Here is a 5,564-nt window from a genome sequence, read left to right on the forward strand (position 1 = left end):
GGATTATGTTTACTATTGTTCAGACTTGAGTTTTTATGTCAAGAGTTTATGTGTCAGGTTTGAGTGTTTCAGTCTTTGAATGTTTTGAGTCAAAACTTTGAGTTTTTATTTTGTTATTTTAAGACTTTGAATTTTGAGTTTAATGTTTATTATTGTTACTTTATAATGTTATAAACCATGAAAAATTGAATTTGATATTTATTTTTATTTATGTCTATTTTATTTGCAGTTAAACATAATTTTTTACAAGTTAAAACATGAAAATTGAATTTTAGATATAGTTTTATACATGTTTAGACCAAAAGAGAAGACAAGGAGCTTTTGGTCATTTGACACAAAACTCATCCAGATACAAAATACAAAAATGTAAAACGAACATAACTACAGCCAGATACAATTTCCAGACGCATGATTCAAAATTTCCAGAATCGCGAACGAACAACATCTGATTGCTGCATCCAATTACTGCGCGCGGATGCCGCGTCTGGAATTCTCATCCAGTTTACGAAACGAACAGGGCCTGACTAACATCATCGTCTTAATCAACCATCATGTTACACAAAACGATGTCTTTTAGTAATAAAGGAATTTTTGTAAAAAATGTACATTTGTTAGGAATCAAACTTTGGTCCAACGGATATAATATAATCTAAAACGCATGCGAGTGGGCTAGAAAGCGGCCGCCTTTACTCACACTGGAGACCCACCGTGGAGAATTAAGGCTGATCGGAGGTGTGATATGGACAAGATATTTTGGTCCGAGATGGCAGCGGAATAATGCAAAAGCGGCGAGTTTTTTTTTTTTTTTTTTTTTTGAAACTGGCTTTCGTATTTAAATGCAGGAGAATAAAACGTTTACAGCCTAAGCTTAGTGGAGAGCAAGTGCCCAATAGAAAAACTGAAAGAACCCAATTAAACCCAAGTGCCCAAGATGGTAAGACCCATTAAATAAAAACCCAGAAGCAGTTAGTGAAAGGAGAGAGTAATGGAAACGTCAGGAATAATCAAGACCGCCGAAACCAAGCCTGCATCATTTCAGAAGCGACGATCGCGTTTGATTGCCGGAGAGATTCAATCTTGTTACGTATCTGGCGGTCAATTGTTGTGTAGATCGTATCAACAGATCGGAAGGTATCCGCATGCAGTCTGGTATTTCGCTCGTTCCAAATCCAGTATTGTGTTGATTGCCAAGCAAGCAGAGCAAGGGACTTCAAGGCTCGAGGTAGAGATAGAGCGATCATTTGATTTAGGGAGGCATTCCAGTCACGACAAGGAGATATGCCACATCTCGACGCGACTCGGTTCCAGAGATCAAAGGAGAAGCTACAGTCCCAATAAAGGTGGTTGCGTGATTCAGCACTAGAGTTACATAAGAGGCAGAGAGGGCTTACTTGTAGTCCCCATCCAAGCAAACGATCACGAGTTGGCAATCGATCTAGTGTCGTTAACCAGCAATGGAAGTTTTGTCGAGGAATGCTTCTAGAGGGCCAAACAGCTTTTGTCCAAGGGACAGTTGGGAATTCACCTCTCAGGTAGTGATAAACCTCTCCTGTTTTGAAAATTTCACTGACTTTCCCTTCAATTACCCACTCGTAGTAGTCTGGTTGAGAGTTAAGTTGGACAGTTGTGATGAATGCCAGGAGGTTCAGTTGCTCCTCAGTTCTTGCGTTTGGAAGGAGCAAGGATCCGTTTCTGTTCAGAGAAGCAACAATGGCGTTACGGGAGATGCCCAGTCTTGAAGCTGAAGCACCTAGATAAGTGTCAAGAGAGCCAAAAGGAGTCCAGTTATCAAACCAAAACCGCCCCGATCGCCCATTCTGGATCTGAAGTCCGATGAGCGGAAACACCACAATCTTGAGCTTAAGAAGTTTGTTTGAAAGCCAGGAGAAGGAAGTCTTTGGGTTTGTGGTCCAGTAGTTATGTATAGAGCCTTGGAGCACAACCTCCTTGAACCACGATACCCAGACAGAGTCTGGTCTGAAGAACAGAAGCCATATCAGCCGTAAACAGCAAGCTAGGTTCCAGGTCTGTAAGTCCTTTATCCCAAGTCCTCCCTGCTCTTTACTCAATACGGCAGTACTCCAAGCAACTCTTGCTGAGTTATGGCTCTCAACATCACCCTTCCACAAAAAGGTACTGCACATTGAGTTAATTTTTACAATACACGCTTTTGGCAGGATAAAAGCCGAACACCAGAAAGTATTAATTCCTGCTATTACAGTTTTGATCAGTAGGTGACGCCCGGAGAAGGATAGAGACTTGACAGACCAGGAGGAGAACTTTGCTTTTATTTGTTGGAGTAGTGGCTCACAATTGGCAAGTTATGTCTGAAATGGCGACAAAATAATGATAGAGCAATCATTGACTAAGGGAAGGAAACAAAAGTATACCTATCTTTTGCCAACAATCTTTAAAAAAATGATAAAAGAGAAAAAATAACAGCATAGGGAAGACTTAAATCTAGGTTTAGAGAAATATGAAACCATCCTTTAACTAGTGGACTATAAGAAACCATTGGTAATCTTAACCAAAACTAATATATATTAGTAAAAGTATATAAAAACTAATTTCCGAGTTTTCACTGTTTAATCTCTCTAAGTCGCTAAGCCCATGCTCACCACCACCTGACTTGCGCCTAGCGCATTTTTAAATATGGGCTACAACACTTCTATTGTTTGCTTAATAGATTTAATTATAAGTAGATTTTTATCCACATATTCTAAGTGAAGAATTATTTTTGTTTACAAATTTTATTTAATACAAATTAAAGTTGCATCAATAAGTTCTGTATTTTAAATTGATACTCCCTCTATTTCAAAATACATGAAGTTTTAGGATGGGTATTCCCTTTATTTAATACAAATGAAAGTTACATCAATAAGTTATGTATTTTGAAATTATTTAACCAATCACAAAACAGACTACAAAATATGATTAATTACAAATTTTTTTGATAAGTTAAAAGGTACATTGAAATATGAAAACACCATCAATTTTGAAACATCAAAACTCACTAAAACATTTTCTATTTTGAAACGGATGGAGTATTAATTTTGTTTTTCATGATTAGTATTATATATTTTATATGTGTCATAATATAATTAATTGTATAAGTATTGAATAATTTTAGATTTCTATACATTATACTCGAATCCGAATCAAATAGGGTAATATGGTTACTTTTGGTTACGTGGTTATTTTTAGGTTAAGTTTATTTTGAATTCAAAATACCCAAACTGAATCGGTTAATATTGTAACTTTTGGTACAAATATCCAAACTGGCCTCAAAATTTATATTACCTGAGTGAAGCCTAGTTTCAAAACTCAAAAAATCTGATACCTAAAAGAAATAACTCGTACCTGAACATGTACCTGAATGTCTATGTCTAACTGATTAAGTAAACAAATAAAAAAAATTGTTAACCATTTTGAATTCTTGTCACAAATAGAGTAATTTCATTTAAATATGTCAAATTATTATAGTTAATATGTAAATAAATGCTGTCAAAATATTTTAGTAAATATAATTAATGAAGTAGATAAAAATGTGAGAAAATGAATGTAAAAGATAAAATAAAAAATTGAAAATAAATAAGTTTTTTTTTGTACTTCTGTAATAAATGATGTCAATTTCTTTAATAAAAATACTAAATTAAGTGGTTAAAATTGATTAAAAATAGAAGGAAAATTTGTAAGAAAATCATTTAAAATAGGCAAATATTATTTTGTACTGCTATCCATGTTTCCAAATAATTCTCATTTATACTGCTATCCATGTTTCAAAACAATTTACATTTTTACTTCAGTTTTAATAATATATATAAATATATACGTACGAATATATTGATTGGGGTACAAAAATAACTTGTTGTGGTTTATATTAAAAGAAAGTTGTCTGTTACATTTAGGGCTGGGCAAAAAAAAACCAAATCCGAAGAACCGAACCGAACCCGGTCCGAAAAAGTAGTAGCGAACCAGAACCGAAATTGATTAAATATCCAAACAAGTTCAAAAATTTTGTATCTAGAGGACCGAAACCGGACCCGATCCGAACTGAAGTATTTCAGATATCCGAATGTATCTGAAATAGATTTATATTCCTAAATATATTAATTATTTTTAGTTTTAATGTATATTAAAAAAAATCATCTAAAATATATAAGATATTTTTAACTTGTCTAAAATACTTGAAATATATACAAATAGTCGAAAGTAAATGTCTAAAATAGCTCAAATATATACAAAACACCAAAAATACTTGAAATATCTATTGATTCTCTATCAAAATATTCAAACCAAACCAATTTATATGTTAAATTTAGGTATTTTGACATATGTTATTCAAATTTATATGCAATATATTATTTTATTATAGATTTCGAGAAATTTAAAGTATATAATGAATTTTAAAATTTTAAAAATCATTTAAATGGGTTATCCGAACCCGAACTGAACCCGTTCGAACTGAACCCGAACAAAAATTTAGAAATATCCGAATGGGGCTTAAATCTTTGAACCCGAAAATCCGAAACCCGAATAGACCCAAATCTAACCCAAATACCCACCTCTAATTACATTTGTGTATATCAATGAGAGCATAAAGTTATGTATATCCATGAGATTAATAATTTATGTAAATCAATGAGTATACTGAACATTTGACAGTGACGAACATTAATGTATATCATTGAGACCGACTGTATGAGAGTAATGTCACATTGATTTTCTGAAGTAATTATAGCCGATTTTTTAGTTCAAAATCAAATTAGGAAAATTCATTAATTAAACAGGAAAAGACAAAAAATATTTAAATGTAGTTTTATTAATAACTTTAATGGCATTTCATTGTAAGTTGAAAGTTTAAGAGGTGTCTTTTATTTGTACTTCTACTTTAGTAGTTTAGACTGGATTTTGATCTGCGATTTTTTTTTTTAACAACGAATGACTATTCTATTACTCAAATTTGAGGTGGTCTGGGTAACTAAACCGGAATAAAACAATTAATAAAAAACCCTAATTCCTGCGCCTTACTACGGCTGGATCCGCGACGGAGACGATGGAGACTACGGAGACTACGGAGACTACGGCTGGATCCGCGACGGCTACTGCTGGATCTGCTCCACCAACGGATGGATCTGCTCCACCAACGGATGGATCTGCTCCACCAACGGATGGATCTGCTCCACCAACGGATGGATCTGCTCCACCAACGGATGGATCTGCTCCACCAACGGATGGATCTGCTCCACCAACGGATGGATCTGCTCCACCAACGGATGGATCTGCTCCACCAACGGATGGATCTGCTCCACCAACGGATGGATCTGCTCCACCAACGGATGGATCTGCTCCACCAACGGATGGATCTGCTCCACCAACGGATGGATCTGCTCCACCAACGGATGGATCTGCTCCACCAACGGATGGATCTGCTCCACCAACGGATGGATCTGCTCCACCAACGGATGGATCTGCTCCACCAACGGATGGATCTGCTCCACCAACGGATGGATCTGCTCCACCAACGGATGGATCTGCTCCACCAACGGATGGATCTGCTCCAC

The sequence above is a fragment of the Brassica oleracea genome, chromosome C3 (assembly GCF_000695525.1).
Source record: "Brassica oleracea var. oleracea cultivar TO1000 chromosome C3, BOL, whole genome shotgun sequence".
In the NCBI taxonomy this organism is placed as follows: domain Eukaryota; kingdom Viridiplantae; phylum Streptophyta; class Magnoliopsida; order Brassicales; family Brassicaceae; genus Brassica; species Brassica oleracea.